At 27.5% G+C, this 26,911-nt stretch overlaps 1 protein-coding gene across 2 annotated transcripts in view; it reads left to right on the top strand.

Moving 5' to 3' along the window:
• The first annotated feature begins 5,469 nt into the window (after nucleotides 1–5,469).
• The window catches only part of LOC132936747 (sex peptide receptor), a 222,892-nt gene continuing 201,450 nt past the window's right edge, over nucleotides 5,470–26,911 (top strand). For both annotated transcript variants that reach the window (XM_061003501.1, XM_061003502.1), the window contains exon 1: nucleotides 5,470–5,947. The gene's annotated coding sequence lies outside the window, so the exon portion shown is untranslated. The remainder of the gene's footprint in view (nucleotides 5,948–26,911) is intronic.

The raw sequence follows: 26,911 nt of genomic DNA, 5'->3' as shown, positions 1-26,911 counted from the left end.
ATTTTTCCACCAATTATATATTTTGGTTAAAGTTAAATAAGCATACAATTGTTCTCCTTCACAACCAAAAACAAATTCCATTTACCACACACTTGATAGGGGTGGGTGAGTCGTATGTACAGCATTTGAACACGTTGCTCTTGGGGTTTCGAAATGTACTCATCACGTAACTGCATTTTATAATCTGTCCGCCGATTATTACCACCCCATCTCACGTCTTCAGAGCAATGGTTGTCTGGGGTGAAATGACGGAGCAAGCACCGGACGTCGTCAACGAGTGCGGTCGCCGAATCTTGAAATATTTATAACGTTTATTTAAACTGTACACGTTGACGTGATATAATTTTATTTTGGCAATGGTAATAACAGAAAACGTTGCACTAAAACTATTTTAGCGGAAACGGTCAATCACTAAAATTCTACGTTTCCGCCATAATCATTCCTATACCGATTGTTTTCACCACGCACGAGTGACAGCTAAGACTTGCTAAGTTCCGCCATAGAAATATTATTATTAGGGCTGGAATTTTGATTCATCCATTTAGCGTTGTTTTTAAAATCGATGCTCGTTCTATAACAAATAAGTATTTTTGAACCAGAATAAGAAACCTAATTTTTTTGACCATTTTTAATTTAAATTTTCAAGCTCATTTTTTAGAAATGTTTAGAACACATTATTGTTTTTAGGGCATTCAATACTATAATCTGGTGTTTTAAAATGTTCACTTAAAAGAGTAATGTGCTAACAAATATTATCAATCGTAATTTTTCAAACGGACTTGTACGTAAAAATCGAGATTACGAGTGAAGACGGAAAATTAAATAAGAATAATTCTATTTTTTCTAAATAAAAGTCCAGGTAGAAGACTGTACATTCTACAACTGTTCTACAAGTATTTTTTTTAAATTTAATAAAAATAATTGTTTGTATCAAAACTTGTTTAAAATTTAAAAAAAAATAAGTACAATAAAAATAATAATTTAAGAAGTAATATTTTTAATTTATTTATCAGGGTATTTTTCGGGTTCTCATAAGGCACTACATTCCCAGTGCTATTACGATAATATATTTATAATGTTATACCAAGGAGGTTTAGCTGCAGGTATTTTAAAAATACATGCTATTATCAAGTAGTGACGGTGCAAGAAGTGGAATATTTAAGTGTCAGCTTTCCGAGCAAATAATAATAATATACTCGTCACGATCGCGATCATATTATACTTTCGTGGTCGTACGTGCGTTAATCGTCATCATCGAAAAATATAAAATAATATCGTAGATAGGTACCTGATAATATTAATATATAATACGGGACGGGCGATTGAAACGAATATTATTTTGTGAAACTGTACCTAAGCGTATTTTATAAAATATATATTATATACCTACGGGGACCGAGTTCTATACATATTATGAATTATATTTCTATATATACGGTGGCTATACGGTGAACGTCGTAATACGCGGTATAACGTCATATAATAGGATCGGTGGTATCGTCTGGCTTTAACGTTTACCGGGGTGGTTATAAGACAGAGGTATATACAGCGTGTAACAGAAAGACATCTGACAGATAAAATAACATTTGTTCTAATCAATATTTAAATTTTTTTTTTTATTTATAATTTATAATTATTTGCACTACGCGTTTAATATAAAAATATGTATTTTATTTTTTAATACTGAAAATATAAAAATTTAAACTTTGGCTATTTAAATTTATTTGGAAAAATTCAAAACATCAAATTTGTAAATCTGATTATTAGAACAATTTTGATGGTAAAAATATTTATCTAAGTCAAATATCAATATTTTTTTTGGTAAATTAATTTAGAACGTAATTACTTATTTCAAAATATTATTTTTGGGAATTTCTTGACATGAGCATATTTTTTAAATTATTTATCAACCATAGAATTTTCACAATAAATTGTCATACGTTAAGTAACATTATATTAATTTTTTTCCAGGTTTTCCTGTTACATCCTGTATACGCGTGTGGGTGGGTGGGCCCAATGCTATCCCATATTGTTGTGTCTGTGTCTAAGCGCCTGTGTGTGTGTGTGTGTGTGTGTGTGTGTGTGTGTGTGTGTGTGTGCGAGCTGAAAATATTTTTATTCCATCTTTATACGTTATATCATTGGAACACATTTTGTTTAAACGACGCTATTGCTACGACTGCTTCCACTGCCGTGTAATACGACCGATGTGCGTGTGCATTAAAACTTTGTCCGTTTGAAGATTTACTAGAACTTTTTCACAAAAGTGTATACGCGTACCTACCTATCGTGGCCGGCTGTTGTCACTCTGATTCTAATTATATTTTTGAATGAAGTTAAGCCGACATGCAGTTTAACTATCATCTCTTCAAAACGGTGGACAAAAAACAATTTTCAATAATATTTTACATACAGGGTTTGGGTTTCTCGGAAAATATCATTATATATGACGCATAATACTCTGTAAAGCTGAATAATTTTGTACTTCTGTTTATTTGTAGAAATGTTGATTATAATTTTTAGTACTATTTCCTAGTCATTTATTTTGATTTTTTATAATGTCTTAATTCAATATAATATCTCCAAGCAACAGTACCTTTTTTTCCGTGGTATCGAGATCCAGAAGAAGAACTGCTGTTGACAATACTTCTGTTCCGACCATCATCGTTTATTAATAGCTGCACTACCTTACACGTAGGTAACTTCCAAAATGAGCTTTAAAAGTGCTTATTTAACTTTTTACTTATTTAAAATATTGCGACTATATAGTTCTATTGATTAAAGTAATATCAATAAAATAAATATTTACATTTTAGTTATATAAATGATATGCAGTTAATTTTGTCATTTCATTATACAGGCTTATTATTATTTCCAGAATTATAACATAATATTATGATATATAAATTTATAATAATATTTTACTGCAGTTTGTATATTAAACTGCCTTGGTTAGTTTTTGATGGTATTCTTGTCCTATACAAATCCAGATTATTGTGGTATATGTAATATAAAGGTATTAGGTAGGTACCATCAATTTTAATTTAAGAAAAAGTCTAAAACGCAAGTTTATAATTACATCAGTCACTCAGCAATTGTGAACGTACTTACAAAGCTTTCCTTACAAACAAACATGCTGTTATCAATTGCTTAAATAGTGCCACTAAAATGATAAAATATAATTTATGCCTTTTTTGTTTAAGTCGTGTATGAGTAAGGACTGGGGGAAAGCAAAGATTCAAAGTAGTAAGTTATTATCGATGATTCAATACATCTGTTTGATGAAAACGTAAACAGAAAAGTTTAATACAATATAGGTAGTATAGGTAGTATTAATATACAGATAATGTCGTAAAATATCGTTATTTTCTGTTCAAGCATACAATATCGCCAACAATATTAACCTCAAATGCTTATAAAAAAAATGTCAACTAAGAGTTATCAATATTTATTGATTGTTTCAAAACTTCCTTATATTAAATTTCAAGTCTTGGGTATTAAAATTTTAGTTATAATATATGCTTTTAAACTACATAATAGTTTCGATTATTGTCATTTTGAAGATTTTTTTCCAAAATGTTAACTTTAAACACTTATAAAATCAATTGTTAAAATGTGATTGAAATATTGTTAATTATTGTAAAAACTACTTACGAGGAACCTTGTAATAAATTGTTAAGCTTTTTGACAAAATCAAAAAAATTTCAATTTAAATTTAAATAAATATATTTTTATAATTTTGTAAAAAGCTCAAAAAGAGCTCAATAGTTCAACAATTATTATAGTATTATCATCATATGTGTTTAAAATAGTTAATATTAATATAAATTACTGAAAGTTTCAAGTATTTGCCGTCATTCCTTTTTGAATAACAACACAAAATACAATTGCATATAATAAATCATAATATTATAATGATGTGATATTATTTTTATTTGCCCCGTAATAAATTATTCGGATGCGTGATTAAAAATTCTCTATTAGTGACAATCTCCATCTCCTCTCCCCTCTTGAAACTTTAGTGTCCTCCTAAAATGGTTTTTTTTTTTTAAGATAGAGATAAAGGCGCAAAGGTATAGTCGAATGTGAGAAAGTCAAAAAGGGAGGTTAACAAAAAAAACTTGCTTCTGACAATATAGTACAATTTAGTATGATCAATGTACTACTACAGAACTAACAGTTTGTATTATATTATTATAGTTATGTTATATGTAGCATTTTTACTAAAATATTGATTGGTTATTTATTTATTTATTTATTTATTAATAATTAAATGTAATTAACGCCAAATAGCAGTTGTATAGAGAAATAACATCGTTGCATATTATGTAATAAAGAAGCTAGACTAATAGATAATACAATAACAAATAAAGTCTGATTAAACAACCTAAGCTAGAACCAATAAATTATGAATTATGGAATTATGGAATTAAATCACAATATACAACTTAAATTATTATCAATTATGAATAACAGAATAATATGACTGTTATACCACGAAAAGTAAAATGTAACTGTTTGTTATTAATAATATAATAATAATTGTTCTACTATATAATTGATGTAAGTTAAAAATTCAAATTAACAGTTCCCAATTTAAAAGTTGAATTATTATAATATTAAATGTATAGGTTTTTCTGTTAGTTTTAATTAATATTGATAGGATGGTGGAACATACCCATTTTAATCATCTCAATATGATCGTATCTATCAACAACTTCATTATCGATCAGGAATTTGAATCTTTAAACATATGATAATTTTCTACGACTCTATAATACAGTTGACAACTCGTATAGATATCTTAATAGAAAGCGTCAGTTTCAAAATTAATATACAATAATATAATTACATTTTCGTAATAATATTAATTATTTAAATTATGCCGTGGTGGTGGTCAGCGGATACAATTGGAAGATACCTAATTTACGGACCTCGACGATGGTCAAAATACGACGTGTCGATATAATATTAATGGTAGGTAACGGTTGGTTTGTAAAACAAACCGCGGTATATGGACCTGCACAATAATAATATAATATTGTCATTTTCACCGCCGTCCACCTACCGCGCGGCACAACCGCGGTAAGCGCCGCCGTGCACTTTATCGGTACAACAATTGTGGTTATAATGATATGGAGTGATAAGACGACAATAATAACAATAATAATAATAATAATAATAATATGTTCGCGCGTATAATTCGTTTGGAAAAATAAAACACCGCATATAATAGGCTCATTGTATTGTTATTGTTATTGTGGTGATAAGACGATGATAATAATAATAATATATTCGCGTGTGGCAAAATTGGCCGGCGGCGCGGCGGCGGGCACACACATGCGCCGTGTATTGATTGCCGGCAACAACAACGCGTCGGAGTCGCGCGCTCTCGCGTTACAGACCGTTAAATAATCGCCGCGAGAGTATAAAACGGGAAAACCCGAAAGCCACGGCGATCACAAAACCTCAGTGTCTTGCCCCGTGCCGGCGACATCCCTTCGCGCCCGTCCGCTGCACAAGTCGCAACGAACGGTTCTCCTCGCGTATATTTCCCGTACCTATACACACGACGGTTCGAAAAAATACCGAAACATTTTTTTTTTCCGAGCAAATCTTTATTATTAGCATTATCATCATCATCGAAACGAACAAACAATACGCGATCCGGAAAAAAATTTCAATTATTTTCCAACACCTTTTTGACCGTTTCACACCCGCGATATTCAGCATTTTCGTCCGATTTTCAGTCACCGCCACGCCGTCGATCGGATTAACAGTCCAATAATCATCGTCGTTAATATCCACGTCCCGTTTCTCGTTTAATTATCCACCGTCGTCTCCGTCATACCCTGTCCAGAGAGGAGAGGCACCGCACAGGGCTGTCCACAACGCCGGAGACAGGAAGGCTGTACGTCATATCTACTGTTCACACCGTCCAGACGAGGTAGGTTCCTAAATATAATCATATTTTTTCCATCTCTTGTGGACGGTGTGAACGATATGTCCAATAATATCTACTGTTCACACCGTCCACACGAGGTAGGTTCTTAAATATAGTCATATTAAGTAAAGTTTTTTTATAATAATATGTTGACTCGGTAAGAATGATATTATAAATATTAAAGTATATATACTATACGACTGTACATTATAATTCTATCAAATTACTTGTTACCTTGTTGAGTAGATTATAATTGCATATCGTGCGTATATTATAAATATTAAATGCCACGTGTGTGCTGGAGAAAAAAACCACACCGATTTATTCGGAAATAACGATTCCAAACATGATTAATCCGAAATCAGTCTAAATATTGTTAAAACAAAGCCACGTTTTAAATTTTTAAAAAAAAAATCCAATTAGTAGATATTTTAAAACGAAACCAGCTTAACAAGATTCGGCCGTGTTCATGCAGGTGCCGTATATTAATCTTTGCGGTTTTTTTAATCACACGAAAAGTGTTGGTCGACAAAAAAAAATAGCTAGGTCCACATTATTGGATAACCAATGGATCACTCTCGCTGCTAGGACTTATAATAATTATAATAATAATGTAGTATAGTAGTTTGATTTTAATTTATTTATAAAATGCGTGTTTAACAATCATGTTGTCAGGAAAAAATCATAAAAAGTAATGTTTCAGATTTGTATGGTAAACATTACTGAAAATACATAGTTTCAATGTTATTATTTTTTAATCTACATAATGCTAGTATAAATTTTATGTTATGTTTATTATGTAAATTATAACGATTGTACAATTTTTACATTTGGCGAAATTATGTATTTTCCAGACAATTATTCCCGAATTTTTTATGCTATTAAAACATTTGCGATAATAACATTTAACAATTCATTCTTCATGGTCAATAAACGATCCATTAATATAAAAATAAACTTTGTATCGATTCAATGTAAATTTAGTAAAAACGAAAATAAACAAGATATTTACCCAACACTGGTTTTTGATCCAATCAATTTTGTTTTTGGCGCAGTTCAGAATTTTTTATTAAAAATTTAAATACTTAAATGATTTCTAGACAAGGTCTAATTTTAAAAATCTCTTGCTTTATTTGTTCAATTTATCTTTTATTCTTTTAATTTTTTTGTATCGTTTGACTTTACCCAATTTTTTCTGTTATAAATCTTACATATTTAAATTTAACAAACCGTTCCAACCTTTTTTCAACGTCGATTAAGATTATTGGAAAAATAAAATTAACACAAATTAAAAACATCAAAAATACATTATTATAATCATTGCACGCATTTGATGTTCAAATTTTGACAAAATTAGATATTTAAAAAAAAAAATACGATTTTCCATATAATTATTGTAACATGGAACCATTTTTATCACATACCTATATATTATTATTTTCCTCAACCGATACAATTTTCAAAAATTGTAAGATTAATTTTATGCTATTTATACCTCAAATTTATTCACAGTATTTTACGGTATAATAGCGCATATACCTGTGTCACCAGTAGTAATGGTCAGATATATTAAATCAATTATTTATTTAATAGTACCATAATATGAAACATGAATTTTTTTCCAATTTTTCCATTTTACCAAACCTTAGAAATCGTTTCCTTTGCTTTTTTCGTTTTTTTTTAATACATTGATGTATAATTAAATTGAATTCCGGCACACCCATTATTACAGTTATCGCTACTCATTGATGAGAATATGAGACATCACTTAAAACCTATTATATAGCACATCCAAGTTTTTTTAAAAAAATTAAATGTAACTACAGTGATATAAGAAATTTAATAATTCAAGTATGAATTCTTAATAAATTCTTTATTAATCAGAGCCTTAAAACTACTTCATGCCACGGTAAAATTAAAAACAATTTTTTGAGTTAAGTATTTGCTGTTTTTCAATATTTATAATTATAGACAATAATGGAATAAGTTGCCATGTTGGTATTTCATTTTTTGTGGTATTTCGTTTTGGTCAGATAGTCGTGTAAATGTCACCACCTTATTGGGTAGAAGGAATTCTTGAAAGTTTCTATGTGTATAGCAACTTTTTAGATAGAAAACTTGATCTATTAGTGTGGTAATATTTTAAGCGTAAAAAAGTACTACTGGCGACTTGTGAAAAAAAAAATGTTAAAATTTACGATGTACTGTTTTTTTTATAGATATTTTGTTGTGATTTATAAAAAATAAAAGTAACTTTATAAAATAACGTTAATGTTTACCCATAATAATTGATGTAAGCATACAATGGGCGTACTACTGTTTTAGAAATAATATTTACAAATTAATATTATGTTCAAACAATAAAATTTTGGGTAAAGAAAAGCGACATAGATATTAGTGCATCGATGTTGATTGATTTAAAACAAAAATTAAAATGGAAAATGATTCCATAATTTTGATCGAGTAATTTTAAATTTATGTGTAAATATGACGAGTATAGTTTTATAATATACCTATCTAATATTTAAATGTTTTATTTCATCAGCACACAAATGTGTTTTATATAAAATTATTTATTCGTATGTACCTATTATACGTAATACATTTCAGTTTTGAAAATACTACGATTAAACAAAATGTGTTTTGTATTTAATTAAAATTGAATTTAATTCAAATATCATACATTTTTTTTTTATAGAATAACATAATATTAGACTATAATTTTACTTCAAATTTTGATTTTTTATTAGGTACATAATTAATTTATTCATTTCAATTTAAAACGCAATTGGTGTAATAAGAATATATCATTAAAGTGTTATAAGAAAAAAATTACCAAAAATATAATGGATTATTATTGTTAAGCTCGTTAAGAGATTCCTTGTTGAAGATATTTAATGCTCATGTGATATCCTTGTATGCTGTATAATGTGTATATATATAATATATATATAGCATGTGTATTGTCTCTATCTATATTTGGATGTTTTCTATTTCTTTTGTACAATTTTCACCAACAAAACTTTCAAGCGAACAATGATTTTGATTCAAATGAACTTATGTTTCTCACGTTAGTTGACGTATATCATGCTCTGTCGTAGACGCACTTGAATTATAAGTGTCAAAGAATCGTTGCAACTACACGCTGATAACATTATAATACTATAGGCTCCTCGATTAAAATTATATTTTAGTAATTTGTTTACTCGAAAAAATTTTTTGTTACATTTTCCAACAGTTAATACCTATCAAATTAATAAGTACCTACTATAGAATTTGTTCAATTTGCAATTTTTTATTGGTAGGTACCTACGGAATTAAAATATTACTATCGTTGATTTTCTAGCTAAAATAATCGAAATATAGGTAAATTATAATATAGCATTTTACAACGGGTTATACATTTATAATATTGTCATTATATGTCATCGAAGAATTTAAAAGGTTCAGGATTTTGAACTAGTTAATAATATAAATAAAATGTAGTTAATTTTATAAACTTTTCCTAAACTTAAGATAAGACTGCGTGTAGCCAATTTGTTAAAGACATTTAGAAAAATAAGGTAGTTTCATTTTAAATGAAATACGCTCGAAAAAGGGTTTTTTTATTGTTCCTTAAAATGATTATTTAGCCCATTTAATACAGTTAAAACAGTTTGGTGTACGTTTATTTAGATCATTGGTAGGTAATAGGTTTAGAGGTATTTTACATTTTATTATTTACTCTTAGCTCGTCTCACAAGTCACCGCAATACCTACAATAATCTGGTTTATGCTTGTATTCGTCTTTATGTCCGTCTATTCACGATTGCAATTATACTGGAAGCATCAAAAAATACAAAAATACCTTGGTGATATTTTCAACCAGCGAGAACATCGCAATTCCTACTGAAAAAAAATACATTACCCGAACACTGCAATATTTTTGGGAACAATGTTACATCGCATTTGTTGTGTTTATTATATATTAACCTGAACCGATGTTCATAATAATTGATGTTGTTTTTTCACCGGAACAGTACCTTCTCACAGATTTTAAAAATGAAACTTTCTGAAACACCGTGGCAAAACCTGCATACGTATCGGTATCGACGACAACTGTTATATTATGGTATAGTAATATTATATTCAACTGAATTACAAAACACAGATATGCATTTTCGGTTTGTCCGAAATCTTTGTAGTATTTATTTAAATTGCCCGCAGCCTTTACAGAAGTAACCACTGTTCTCAGTTCCATCACTAATCGGCATCTACTACAACACACGTATGTATACCATTATAATTTATTTTATACTTGCATAACATTTATTGCGCGCTTTTTTTCAGCCAGTGTTGTGTCTTATTTTCATGTATTATTTTACGGCTTTACACGGTGAAGTTTAATGTGGGACGTTTACAATCATCCATGAATTATAAATTGTATGTGTGCCCAACACTTTTAAAACAAATTAAAACCACTTTAATCTTTATATAATATGGGTATTATTCAATGATATAGATGCAATGGATGCATACGTTATTATTTATTATATCGTGTTCATTTTAATACGTTTTCGTGATGTTTCCATTTTGATTATTTTAATAACTCGTAACAATACATATTTTACGCATTATTTTCTAATAATTTTAGAAGGTATTTGTAATAATTATAATGGACAGAAATTTTACAAATATTACAAATATGATTCGAAAACAGCAAATATATTAACATGTATAATTTCCATGTTATGTACACTGTTGTGAGTATACTTGTTGTATAGATTATAAATGTATTGGTTACATAAAGTGTGTAGTATATTATTATGTATTACCTACTATTAATTAAATTAGTATTTTATTTTTTTATATTATTGAATCTTATTTTTTTTAATGTTATTTGATCTATGTTCATTAGAAAATTGTTTAACTTAAGGTTTCAGAACCAGATACCTAGCGCAGTAGCACTACTTATGTCTGAAACCTAGATTGTTAGTCCCTACTACTATTTATCAGCTTTCATTAAAAAAAAACTAATCCGTCTACAATAAACTTACCCTATTACCAGAAAACAAAAAATAGTATGTCAGTATATTGTGTTAACCAATTAAAATATGTAATATATAATTACAGGTTCTCTCCGTAATTGTATAGTTGATAATTTTTTCCCGTTAAATTGGTTTTGTTTGTGCTACAACTATTGGCTAATGAACATGCTACAAATCTCATTAGATAAATAAACACTATTGAAGGGTACTAGAATATTACTATGCTTCAGGATTCTCATGTATTCCCTGGAATTTTGTAAACTGTACTGGGAAATCTTCTGACAAAATATTGCAATTGGCGTTGAATATTTTTTTTATAACATTTTATTTCCTCACATTGATCGCCACCAGAATTACTTGCATTTGAAAAATACAATTCAACTATTGAGATTTACTTGAAATAATAAAATAAATATAATTGACTAAAGGTACCGTTTTAGAAATTATCAAAAGTAACAACACTAATATTTAAATATCGTACTTACGGTCATATAGATAATCTCTAAACAATTATTTCATCTATGTAAGTATACTTACTAATATGACGAAGGTACACTAATATTATTACATACACTTTTATAACAAATTCAAAATAATAATAACTTCGAAAACGAGAACCTCCATGGCAATACCAAAATATGACGTGTAACTTAAGTTAAATATTATTATTTATGTAAATAAAGAATATTTAGATAATTATTATGGAATTTAATTTATAAATCATTGCTTAAAATATTATGTGTTTTTATGATTTTGGAATCGTCACTAAAATTATGCTTTATATTTAATATTTTGGATAAATAATTATTTTTACTAGTAATAAACATTTTAATTTTAGAGCTGCAGAATATTAACTAGTGCGTTAGTAATATTATTTTTACTCAATTTTATTATACAAACTTTACTTAATTTTGAATATAGCAAAACCTTAAAAAATAACTAGTTACTTTCGAACTAATGAATTAATTAAATATTATTTCAATTAAATAGGAACCATTTTAAACAATTTAAAATTTAATTTTAATTTTTCTAATATTTATGAACATAAGAAAAACTTTCACATAAAATTATATTATAATTAAGTTAATTTAATTTATTTTAATATTATTTTTAGAACTTCACTAATTTCAATTGACACCCCTGAGAATTTCTCCTTCAGTCAATATCATGAGCAAACAAATTATATTAAGTAAAAAAAAATAATATTATTTTTAATTTTTATATTTAACCACGATCGTTTGACGTACATAATTAACATTTGTTTGAAAAATTAACACATAGTAATTTTTTAAATTGTCATTTTATATTTTAACTTTATATTTGGTCATTAACTGAGTAATGAGTGGAAATTACTCATTAACTTTTTCAGTGCTTTTTATTCGGCAGCCACCTTCCATGAATTATTTGAGAGCACCAAGATTTTAGAAAGCTTTATAAATTTAGATTGAAAAAACAGTGAATAAAAGACACTATTTGAAAATAACATAAATATTTACGTAAAACGATTTAATTTAATATTGTAGGTACTTTGATTTTTCATTCAATAGACCAGTATTATACTGAATGATGTTTAAATTGTGTTGAACTGTTAAACACTGCTTGAAAAATCCAAGTTGTTGTTGTTGATGATGTTTTTTTTTATTTACACATAGCTAAAATACATTTGTTCAATTTGGCTTTCAACCAAAGTTTTTTTAAGTGAACTGCAGATATATAATAAATACTATTAATGTAAGGACAATAATGAACGGTCTCTATTATAATAACATTAAAACGTCTATTGTAATAAGTAATTAATTTAAGGTATCCTAGTTATATAATTTATAAATTACACTTGAACTGTATCAAAGAAAATTATTGTTATTAAATTACAAAGTTTTCACTAAAGTAAAAGTTTCTAAGTCCCGTATTTGTTACGCTCATTATATTATATAAAGTTGTGAATAATATACTGTGATGGTAAACACTCTAAATACAATTCAACAAATAATCATTAGAAACACAGTTTGTGTAATTGTGTTCAACTTTTTCACAAGAATTAATATCACTTTCATATACTATTAATTTTCGTTCGTAGCACAATAATATACAACCTATTATTGTATGTACACGTCTTCAATAGTTGTGCGATCGTTGTAATATTTTTATATATTATTTTCCATCGGCTTTTGAGACCTAAAAATAGAGGGGGGGGGGGGAAAGAATAAAGAAAAAAAGAAAAAAGAAAAGTAGAAAAAAGAGGATTATATTTCTACTACAGTTGTACCTAATACCTATACAGTTAAATCCCGAGACAAATAATATTTCCAGCTAAAAATAATATTAACACAACGAGAATAGCAGGTGGACTTTGAATACGCAAGTGCGTGTGCCTCACTATATACCGCGTACTTACGAATATGTTTTACAAAATGCTTATTCTGGTTGTATAAAAGAAACGCACGGAAAACAAATCGATTATAATATGAACTCAATAGGTGCACCAGTACTGAAAGTTTATCACGTTTAATCGTGGCGCATTCGAAAAGAGCAATTAACGAAATCCACTGTAGCGTGTCAAAGTCAGTACTTATTAAAATCGCACAAACATACTCGTTCTATTAAACATGAAGTCTATTTTGACTTATAAGTATTAATTTATGACCCTGTCTTGCAAAAATTAAATACGAAATGCAAAGCTGTAAACACTTATTCAAAGTTATTTTCCTTAAAAATTATATTTACATGAACGTAGTATATAATATATTAATAACATTTTAAATACTCGAGGATTATAACGAATGAAATAAAATATAACAAGCATAATATATACCATACAGATTCTTCATTCAATTTAAGACATAGGCACCCATGAGGAGAAACATGCATGGAACAGTTTTTGTCTAACATAATATTATGTCGTTTAATCTGTTTATGCGAATACTTATTTTGACGTAGAAATAAAATACATTTAATAAATACGTCACTTTTATATGTCGACATTATTTTATCGAAATGTTGTTTTCAACTGATACAATTTTTTTTTTAAGAAATAGTATTTAGTGAAAATATCACGGCTACTACAATCTTATATGTGTTGCCCAGATCCAGAAATACTTGTTTCGTATTTATGTTTTTAGTTTAGGTCAAAGCTCCAAAATAAAACCTAAAATCCCTAGCTCAACCGGGCTATTGATTTTAAACAAAGACACACAGCATAACATTTACTTAAGCCTGACCGAAACTTTTTAATCAAGACCAAAATTGTATCATTTTTCAGTCGACTAGTTGGGCAGAGAACTGGGATAGATTAATTTAAATTTAACTAGATAATACTATAAATTTAGATCTATATATTCATAATATAATATACAGCGTAGTATGGTCTCTCATTAAAAACCAAAACTTTTTTTTTTAAAACGGCAGTTAACTGTAATCATTCATTTTATTATGTCGCTTAAGAAACTCACCCGAGAACTCATAGGTAGGTACCTAAAATTAATGTATCTAGAATATGTTTTTAATTTTATTATTTCTGTATAATTGTAATTACAGTTCAAAAAATAAAACAACGGTAATAAAAAATATACAACTAAAGGAATACAAAAGGTATACCTATGCATATTACTGTGTTTGTAACATACCTTAACATTAAATATACACATAATACATTTTATATTCTGCTTTGACATCATCCATGGGAATTTAATGCAGTCTATATTCTGTGAACTTTATCTGATAACTTATATAAGACCTATTAAAACTGTACTTGAACTTTGGTGAAAATTTTGAAATAAACCACTAGGTAATAAATTTAATTTTTATCTCACTTTGTGCAGGTTTAATCCAAAACAAATCTACCTTATTACGATGTATATTTTCAGTTTTTAGAGTAGGTAAACTGTAACTTTTGAAACACAGAAGTTAGTTTTTTTTTTTTTTGATCCATCACTACAACGTATTACAACTGTTTACAATTATTATTTCCAACGATACTCTGATTTTTTCCTGAGTTTTCTTACAATTGAACATCGTACTAATATAATATTATTACAATGGCTGTGTTATTGTGTTTAATAGGTAGAAAGTAAATAGCTTAAGTTGTAGTCGGTAAGAATTACTTCTAATAACTCGTCAACAGCATATTATTTCTAATCACCTATATTTTGTTGCTATGATTTTATTCGTACAAACTTCAAATCTATAAGACATGTCTTTGTTTGATCTGGATTCTTGAAGTACCTACCTACCTATCTTATGCTAGTATTGATTCACTTATTTATACATAATATTTATTAATAAACTATACGCCCTGCTAAGTGGATAAATAAAATAATATATGAAATGTGATTTCAATTACCTATACAAAAGGTATGAGGCTGTGTTAAAAAAAAAAAAAAACCCAACATATTATGTCCTTATGAAATGGATATCAAATGGAATTACTGTTCCTTCTTTATAGTACCTACAGTTCCACTTATTATTAATCCTGTCTTAAACACCCATTGATATCAATGGGTAAAAAAATGTGATTCCTTTTAATATTTTGTGTTTCATAAAATGTTAAATAGGTGTCTTGTTTATTTTTTTGCCACGATTTTACCAATTGTAATATTTAGAATGATTATTATTCATGAACTTTCACATTTTCAATTAAGTTTATGTTACATTAAAAACAATGAATAAATACAACTATACAAGCTAAATGATGATTTATTTAGTGAAATGCCACAAAAATTACTTGGATGGATTCAAAGTTACTTGGATTTTTACTTTCAACTTTCGTAACAAAATATTATAATATTATATTTTTAAATTTATTTAAACTAATATAGTATTTGCTTTATTTGGCTCATATATGTATAGTACAGATTATAAAATTCTATTCACTTTTACTTTTTATATTTGTTTTTATTTTTTTTTAACGTAATTAATTTATAATTACTGTTACACAGATTTGGGGAAAAAAAGGTTAAAAAACCATTAAATTAATAGATTACTTTCAAATTATTTTCTTATAGTGCCAGAAATAATTATTTTTATTGGATTTAATAATTTGTAATAACATTTTTACTTGGCAAATATTAAATGAAATAGCTTATTAATGTTTGGATATTCAATTACATTAATAAAAGTTCAAAACTAATTATAGCTTACACGAAAGATTAATTTATTGCATGTGTTCATTTTTATCAAAAATTAAATAAAAAAGGATAACCTTTGTATATAACAATCACGTAAAAATGGCACGTTATATAATATGTTTTTGTATCATACAATTGTAAGTTTCAATTCACATGTACCTACATCACTATTATTAAATCATTATTACAACTTATAATAATTTATTCAGCAAAGTAGTACTATGCAAACTTGTTAATCATTAAATTTACTAATTTTGTTTACCAAAAAAAAAAAAAAATAATAATAATATTATTTCTGTTGTATACACATCATTAAATTATTTAAAGTAATCACCATTTATTCATAATTTACAATTTAATTTAAAATGTAATTATTATATTTAATATAGGTACCTATATTAGTACCTACGTACTATATATAGTATAGCATTATTTATAATATTAAAAAAGGTGGGTAAGTGGAGGTCACTCTGCTGTACAGTAGTTTACAAGTGGCTTCCTGTAATGGATGGTGTTAAATTTGAATTCAATGATATAATATCATTGTATAAGAAAAACGATTCTGAGCGAAAACGGTCAGTCAGCCTATGATATTACCAAGTATATTTGATGATATTATTGTGAATAAAGTAATTTATATATAACCAATTTACGCGGAGCCTTGTTTTAAATTTTCAATCCTCAGCCATAAAAGTTAAACATTTTATACATTTTTAACTACAAAATAATTAATAAATTATAAATTTGATAAATGTTGTCAAAATGTGAACTTTAAATGCTTATAAAAAAAAATTGTGCCAATGTATTTTTAATATTTTTCAACTGCTATTAGAACTATATATCAGGAGCCTTATATTATATTTTCACGCTTTTTTACCAAACAAATAAAATTTTATTGATATTTATAGAAAAAAAAAAACTAAAAAAATTGAAAACTGACAATGTCCGTAAACAGCTCAAAAAGAGTCAAAATATTTTCAAAATTTTATGGTGTATAGAAAATGCTAATATAAACATTCAGTAAAATGTTCAAGTATCTACAGTCATTCGTTTTTTAATTACAATAAAATAAGAAAATTGTTACATGAGAAATCGAGTGAATATCAAATGTTGTAAAAATATAAATTTCAGACGCTCATAAAAATTTAATTTAAGTTTCTTGTAGATATTTTTTTTTTTTTGATAAAGGTAGACAAACTTATGAGTAATCTTATATTACATTTTAAAATCTTAAAAATCTTAAAAATTTTTATGAATTCTCAACTCAAAATAATTTGCTAATTTTCGTGATTTTTCCGTATTTTGTCAAAATTTGAACTTTAAATGCTTATAAATAAAAACTGTGACTTAGGATTTTTAATTTTTTTCATCTGCCTTTGAAACAATAACCTAGGAGCCTTCTATTAAATTTTCAAGCTTTTTTACTCAACAGATAAAATTTTATTGATATTTATAGAAAAAAAAACTAAAAAAATTGAAAACTGACAATGTCCGTAAACATCTCAAAAAGAGTCAAAATATTTTTAAAATTGTATGGTGTATAGAAAATGCTAATATAAACATTCAGTCGAAATTGCATGTATGGTCATTTATTTTAAAGTTGCACCAAAAACCAAAATCGATTTTCTCGAAAACAGATTTTGCGTAAAAATTCCCGTTTTTCCTTAATTGTTCTTTTGTTTTTCACGTCACGTTTGAAAACTACTGAGATCCCACTTTTGACCCCTCAAAGTACCAACTAGATTCACTTTCCTATCAGAAAAGTTACAGTTGAAGAAAATCCAAGCACTTTTACTGTCCTAAAAGGTGATGACAGACACAAAAATAAAAAAAAATAAATAAAAAAACACACAACATTGTAAAATCAATACATTCATCGCTTCGCTCAGTATCTAAAATGTAAATATGAGAATTTTTTTAAGAAAAAAATCTGTTTTTGTTCCTAGTTTATACATCATTGAGCAAAGCATTACTTCGTATAATAAAGCTAGGCACACCTTTGACACAGATGATGAAAACGACTACGATAAATCTTCGCGTTGTACCTCACACGACATTGTTCTCTGGAAATTAAAATTACAATAATATATTATTATGTTCTACTGTAGAAACAAACGATGTACACTACAAAATACAAGAAATTCATAATATGTACGTACCTTCATATATATATGACTACGATAATTATACACTTTCAGAGGATGTCCACTTTGTGAAAAAAATTGTTCGCGTTTACTCAACAGTGGACAGTTTTCAAATAACTCTCATCAACTCTAGCGAGTCGCTTTCACAATATAATTTATTATTATTGTTTTAATTCCACACACTTTCCAAGGAAATTGTATACTGTTTAACTGGTAAAAAATACCAGGGTTTTATCTCTACATGAGTGCTTACCCAATTACGTAATGTCATTTGCATAAAAACTAATATTACAGAGCACAGACCACTTTGATGAATTTTAAATTAGTTTATTACTTAAGTAAATTTTGTTTACAAACGAGACTAAGCCTCTAAAATTGTGATGAAAAAAAAAATGTCCTTCTCAAGCATGTAATAACAAGTCTATTGTCTTCTATGATTCCGGTAAATATTATAATATTATAATTGTTTTAAAATAAAGTATCACAATAGGTACATATAATTGGAATATAATACTACAATTATAAAAATATATATTTTATTTGGCACTTACTTAACTATTTTTCATCGCTATGTTATGGAAATGTTTATTATGCCAGTTCTATCCAATTGCTTAATTTACAGAAACATTATTATGGTATATTAAAACAAATCACATCTTACGCATTCATTATTTTTATGTCATGAATGTAGGTAATGGTAAAACTAAAATTCATTGTTGTTAATGAGTAATAATGAATTATACAACTTTTAACTGAATAATATAAAATATAAAATTACTTATTGAAACGGGTTTATTTGATATTTTGATGGACTTTTGAAAATAATACTACCTAACTATGACACGATAATATAATACGTTAAATGTATAATCTTTGTAGTTTATTTGACTATCATAAACCGAATACTATCTGACAGTAACCAATTTTTGGAGAAAAAAAATTCTCTGTATATACGTAACGTTGTGCACGTCTTAATTACATAATCTTGGAAATCAAAGAGTGGATAAAAGTAAACGGTTATACATCAGAAAATATGTGAAACTATAACAAACAATATCGAATGTGTGAGACATCAAAATAATAAATATTTTGTATAATATATTATATACTGCAACATCAATTTATATAGCTTGATTTATTACTTATTTCCTAACCTGCAGTTATCTGCAGATGCAAATGTTAAACCATTTACATCAACGTTAATTAATTATACGATATACATATTCAGAGGTAATTTTACTAAGCTTAATTGGTTTTTATTTTTTTTTTTTTTTTAATCCCACGTTAATTTGGTAGAAAGTTCGAAATATTATGATCATTTAGTTTTTAAATTATGAACATTATACAATAATAATATGTCATAGTGAAATTATTGAAAATCCTCATAGATGAACTATTTTATTGTTTCCTTGGATAACTGAAATATCATTGAATTATCACTACCTAATACCTATACTAATTAATCTAACATGATATATATAATATTAAAATAAATACATTTTATCAAGCACGTATTTTTCGTAGTACAGTCATAATATAATAAGTAATACGTAAGATAATTATGATTTAACTGACTAAGTTAAATCGAATAGTTATAACTGTTATCGGCATGGACAAAAATTACATCTGGTTTAGAAGACTAGATAATTTTGAAAATGTATAAAATTTGAATATATATTAATTGTATATGCCTACTCACATTGACATAATTCCAACGTTAATATTATAATAATATTGAAACTAGTCAAAAATAGGACAATGTGGGTAAAAAATAAAATATCTTCGGCAATATAATAACGACAAAAAGAAAAATATAACATACATTTATGATTGAATGAAAATAAATAACAAATAACATCGGTAACAAGAAACTATTACAGAGAGGAATAATATTATATTTATATTTTATGGGCAGATGGTGTAATTCGAACCGTTGCAGTGTTCTTAGGTAGTCCTCGTCGAATAAAGATTCACTGGCAATCATAAGGTTATTTTGTTTTCACGAAAAATTTCAAACGTAGGTACTAAAATTCTTTTTTACGCAGTCTAACGAAGAAATGGACAATGTTATGTACCTACTCAATGGTATCCACTACATATGCCCTAATAAAATATCCCATTGCACTTAAAAACAATAATACGAGTTATAACAATCATTTTTTTGATTCAATACGCACTCTGAAAGATAATAACAATCCGGTCAGAATGAAGGGTTCATACTCTTGCCGTTATCATAAATTATTTACATTAACTGATTAGTATTGTGAAGCGTTTTTGGTTGAAGAATAAACAAAATGTTCACCGTAAATCAGAAAACCCGTACAAAGTTTATTATATTTTATAAGCTAATATACGAACATTTTTACATAATAGTTAAGGTATTAAAAGCTAAAATTCGCATTAAGTCTTTAAAATGATTGCGGAAAACATTTTAAAATAATTCAAACATTGTAGTAGCTGTCTGTTATTCATTACAAAGTATTCTACTACAATTTATAAACACATAATATTTCGATTCATATTCCAAACTGTTTACGTTAAATAGTTAAAATCCACGAAAATATGTAGGTACAGCATGTGTATATAATAATCATGGTTACCCCAAATTGTTCAGGTGTTATGGACTATGGTTTGAATTGTCGTTATTCGGTCGGTTAATTTTGATATTATATGTGTAGGTACCCAAGAGTCGCGAAACGATTAAAAAAACAAAATGAGGTATGTATTTTACTATATCAAACGTGGTAGTAGGTATAACGAATTGAAACTGTAGTTGATTCAATGTTGCATATTTGCATCGGTCTTTGAAAACCATCCAGACATGAGTGAGGCCGGATACACGATTATTATTGTAAATACGTCTTGTTAACAGAAATATAAAATTTTAAAAATCCATTTTTATTTTTTTTTTATCGACTGTAAAATCAAAATATTATAATAATTTATAGTTACATTAAACTTGCGTGTGCGTGTTTTTTATACGATAATCTTTGGTACCTATTACCTATGCCATCTCGCGCGATGGTTTTAGGTATTATCATCATCGCATTTTTTTTCGTACATATCACGCGAACACTGTTAAAGAAATGACCGATATTTTCTTACTCGGTGCATGTCAATTGGGTATTGTGCACATGGACCGGACATTACTCACGTTGACCGATTTCCTATCTGACCCTCACGGCCACACATACACATACTCATATTATATATATATATATACATCAACATAATATTTACCTTGACGGCTGCTTGGACCTCTAAGTCGTGACCGATGGCTGTGGACTAACGGCCCACACACGCGCCACCAATCCCGTTTGTGTGCATCCGTTCCCCGCCAGCACCGCAAATCAGTAAACCGGCAATAATAATCGTAATCGTTATTTGTCTATATTTCCACTCGCCCCACAACCGTTTCGACGACAATCTCTGTACTTTGATCAGTGCTTATTGGTTGGTATACACTACTGATGTGTATTCTGAATATTGTACGTATACGTGGTGTCCTATTCGTGGACGGAACCCAAGATTTGTGTTCTACTTATTTTTGTTCTATATTTCCGTGCATAAATCGCACACTTGGGAAAATTGATATTGTTTTATTAGAATCTGTCAGTCGACACCCAAATCACACACAGTATCACGACAATAAAACGTCGTCGTGTTATAATTATTATTATTATTATTTGCGTCAAATCGTTCACGTGAGTCACACACAGCGTTGTAGACTCACGTGTGCGTTAATGGATCGCAAATGTTGTTCGTGATGGTTAGGTAATATTAGCAAGTATTAGAATTTAGCATTAATATTTGCATGGTACCTCTATAATATGTAGGTGCAACAATTTAGAGTGTCCTCTTGCATTCATGCGCCCCAATTAACTCTAAACAGCCAAATAAGTAAACCTATTATATTTCCGATAATTACTCTATAACATACTTGAATACTTATGTTCGATGGTAACTGAAGTTAAGCTTTTAATTGTTTGCACAAATAAGTCGCATAATAATATAACTACTATAACCTATCAGCCATTTGTAAGTGATAAGACAAATTAAATTAACGTGATTATGCATTATATATATTACAATATTATATTATGGGTAAATGGGAAATATTAAAAAAAAATATTCCATTATAATTTTAAACATAATAATTTACTGATCATTGTTATTATATAACGAAAACTAAAATAGGATTGAAGGTGACTAAAGCCACCGTTTTTACATAAATAAATTAGCAGCAACATTAGTTATATATTTAAAATATATTATTTTATATTGTTATGAACAGTTATGGATATAAATTATTTGTATATTATTTATTCTATAATAGCCAAGATCAAAATGCAATCGTAAGTTATTTCAAATGTCTGTACTGCTTCCAAACGTAGGGATTTGAAAATTAATATACATAGCAAAACAATAGTATAATAACTTTTAGCCTACAATTTGGTTTTTTACATTAATAATTTATAAATACAGTTTAAAAGTTAATGGTTATGATGTGGCGTCGTTGATCCATTGCTTTATATGTTCGTGGTAAAGGTCGGCCATCTTGATGAAGTTTGTAGGCTAATAAACTTTGTATTTGAAGCCTTAAATTAAAAAAAAAAAAAATAATTTTTATTTAGTTTTCAAAAAAAAAAAAAAATAACTTTTAGAACTTAAATTAGGTAAAAACTTATATTTATCATGTACCAAAGTATATATATACCAAAGTGTACATCAATACCTAAGTATAAATATGTGCTTACTATATTATTTCGATTTACGATTTTGTGATATGAATAAATTAATATGTACACAAATTTGAAATTATACAAATACAGTATTATGATCTGCGCGTTTTAAGTTAATACGAAATATCTACAAAATACAATTTTATATTTTTTCACCAGAAATTAAATGGATATGGAAACCATTAAAGATGCCTCGTAATATTACGGGACCCAATGAAATATTCGATTTTCTTCTTAGTAGTTCTCATTTGCACGAGGAATCACTCAACCAGTGCATATTATAACCCGTTCGTTTTTCTGACATTTTCCAATTTTCACTAGCTGCACGCATTAGTATGGGATCGGAATAGGAAATCGCAAGCACACAACACACATAAGGTGCGTGTATATAATATATTTTATTTAATAGGATTGTAGAAAAATAAAATCGTTTCGACATTACTTAGCGTCAATCACTCCTGACATTCAAAAAGAAACAATGGTTCGTAAGCTTATCTCATGATTTCAAATCTGAATTTTCAATTCAACATTTCATCAACCACGTCAACCACAGAATAGGTACCATAATTTGCATAAATGATAAAATAAAATGATTGATAAGATGATTAACACTTTTTTTTAAGCAAAAAAAATAATATTAACCTGAAGCTTTGAACAAAAAGCCTACCATAGTATTATTCGTGATTACAATAAATCTAGTACAGCCTGATTTTTATATTTTATATTTTTTATAATATAGTATAGGTATTAGTATTGTATGCTCCTTTGAAACGACTGTTGATGAGATAAACAATTTGTAATAAAACGTAATAAAATATATAACAAAAATACAGCTATTATTACAATTTTTAAAATGCATTAAATATGCAGTTCTTACATTTCGTACAATCCTTATTTATTTTCCCTTACACTTAATATCTAGTGTAACCAACTAAGATTTAGTATTATAAAACCAGTATAAATTTTTATCATTAAATAACAATTAGGGTATTTTCTTATTTTTTTCAAATTATAACTTTTATAAACATTTGTATACGTACATGAATATTTAAAATTTAATTGATGAATATAAATAATAAGCATTTACAACTGTAAAGTAAGCGAAGTGGTGCATTTTAAGTAATATTTCACCCGTTTTTTATAAGTATACACTATACATCATAATGTTCATCATATGAGTTGAAAATTATAAGGTTGCGTTTAAAAATTGATTGTTTCGCTTAATATTATAAATGTGAAAATAATAAGAGCTATTTACCTATATTATGTAACATTTTACAATCTATATTACATTTTCCAAATAGATAGAATGTGTGTTCACTGTTAAATATTCACACTGAATAAAATCGTATTCAATCTTCATAGTGTGTTTGAGTTTCTCAAAATTCTGAGTTGTCTACAAAGATGTGCCAAATCAATATAAGTTAGACTCAGGGATAAAATAGCTGTATTACAAGTTTACACGTGCAGCATCTCGTCTATCTTATTTAAATGACAAACCAGTAATGATCAGAAATTTTTCAACATTTAGGAACATCAAACATGCAGGTTTCATTATTTATTTAAGTATAATAAAAGTCACAAAAGAAAAATAAGCAACATTTATATAAAAATGGGAAGTTAAAATAAATACAAAACAAGATTTAAAACATAAGTTTTTAAAAATGTCACATAAATTAAAGTTGACTCTATGTCATCTACTTACTATTGTCTTCAATTTGACAACACTGAACGAAAGGAATTTTTATTAAATTTTATCTCAATTTTTTTCGCGTAAATTGTTCGCATGACGTAACCTTTTATTAATAGGTCGCTGAAATAGATAAGCATAATATATTTACTATTGTATAATTATCTATTTTTTGCTTGAAAAGTCGTTTAATTATGTTAAATCAGATCAGGAAATATTATAGAAATAATAATAATTGGTTAATCATATAATGAAAATATTTAAAAAAAAACTTAAATATGAATTTTAGGTATATTTTTTATGTAATAACTGTTCTGAAGTGAATTTAATTTGAAGTGTTTTGTTTATTTTTACTGAGTAATTACAACTTACTATCTCAAATCACAGTGTGTTTTTTGTTTCATCAAAATTGTATGTCTTCAGCAATAAATTCAGTTGCCTCTTTAATTTAATTCACCACTGGCATTTAATAATTGGTACCTACTCAGTTGAATTATCTCATGTTATACTTCTATCATAAATCCTGATTGTGATACACCATAAATAATTTTATTTACAGTTATTTTAGTGCCATACGGAAGTTTGATACGTTTTAGGCGCTGAGGCTCTATTTTTGAGTTCGCACTAATAATGATTAGTCACGATTAGAATGATTTGTACCACCTCTAATAATTTGATTTAAAACTTTAGTGCTTTATAACATTTTTCAGTGCACTGAAACACAGTGTTCCGTTGTTTCATGCCAATATATTTGCATCAATATATTACAATATTATTTTAGTTCATATACTAATCATATTAGCGCATTAATCTTAAATTAAAGAACAAAAGAATCCCCCCCCCTTGATACAACCAAACGTAACTTAGATAGGTAGGTACACTCCAGACAATAAAGTGTTAAAACATACGATTAAAGTATTTATAATTAAGTAGGTAATAAGCTTTGTCATATTATCATAATATGTGTTACGACTTCCATAGTAGTGTTAACGTTATTTTATAATTAAATACTTATACAAGTATGTATAACAAGCTTAAATTTAAATATTATTAAATTTAAAAGATATGTATGTCACTCAATGGTGAAAAAAATAAAAAATAAAAGTTTAACAATACCTAAATTTTAAGTGTAAAACTTTATTTTTACTATAAAAAAGATATACATATACATAGGGTTGAAAATAATCTGATTCTACAAATCCAATAAAGCAACCATGAAAGGTTCTGCCTTTTTACGCTAAGTGACAACTACTCTATTTTTACTCGGAAAAGTTTATGATTTTAAGATTTATAAATGTACTATTCCGTAGTTTTTTATGAACCAATTTGTGTTTTATTATATTTTTGAACAAATAAAATGTACGCAGTTATTAAAACTGGTATAATATTGAACAAATATAGACTGATAATGTCTAGAATACATTTTATTCAGATTTACTTTTTCATACAACGCACAGAACGATTAAAAATGAATCACAAAAAAAAAATTCGGCAAAATTGTTTTTAAATAAATCATTCAGCCTTAATGTAGTTTTATAAAATCAACTTTCTGTGATTTTATGTGAATCCTTATTTTTTGATTATTTCTTATTCCCGTTTCGCAGTTTATTAAAACAAAACAATAATCTTTTGCTGTTTCCTTCCTGATTAACTGCGAGTGACTAAAAAAATAAAATAAAATAAAATACAAGTGAATTTCGTACATTTGTGCATAGTCACACATATTGCAGCACATACCTCCCGGTTACCATAATATGTAGATAAACGCGTTTTAACCCGGGCGTTATTAAAACAATTGTTACCGTATTTTCTGGTTCTGCTGCACGGCTTAAACGAATAACACAATTTCCACGCTCGGTACTACCTACTGAGGGTAGGCACCCGAAAGCACAATAATTTACGTTATTATAATAACAATATTATTATTATCATCGTCATCATTGTTATTGTTTTTTGGCGCCTAAATGGTTCTCCTACTACATTACTGTCATGACGTACATTGTAATCCAAACTGTGTGAAATATTATGTGTGTATGATTTAGAGGTGTAGGTACCTACCCACATAATATATTATGTGCTCGGGTTTTCCCGGTTCACACGTCCAGATTTGCCACAGCGTGTAATTCAGTTTTTGTCTGTACCCGGTCCACGTGTCCCGGTGGCATGCAGAATGTTTCCATTGTCGAGATAAACCATTGTCCGTATCATAGTGTTATCAGCGTCATCATTACATTATCGTTG

This window comes from Metopolophium dirhodum, chromosome 1 (genome assembly GCF_019925205.1).
Source record: "Metopolophium dirhodum isolate CAU chromosome 1, ASM1992520v1, whole genome shotgun sequence".
NCBI classification, from domain to species: domain Eukaryota; kingdom Metazoa; phylum Arthropoda; class Insecta; order Hemiptera; family Aphididae; genus Metopolophium; species Metopolophium dirhodum.
This window is presented reverse-complemented; position numbering and strand designations above follow the sequence as displayed.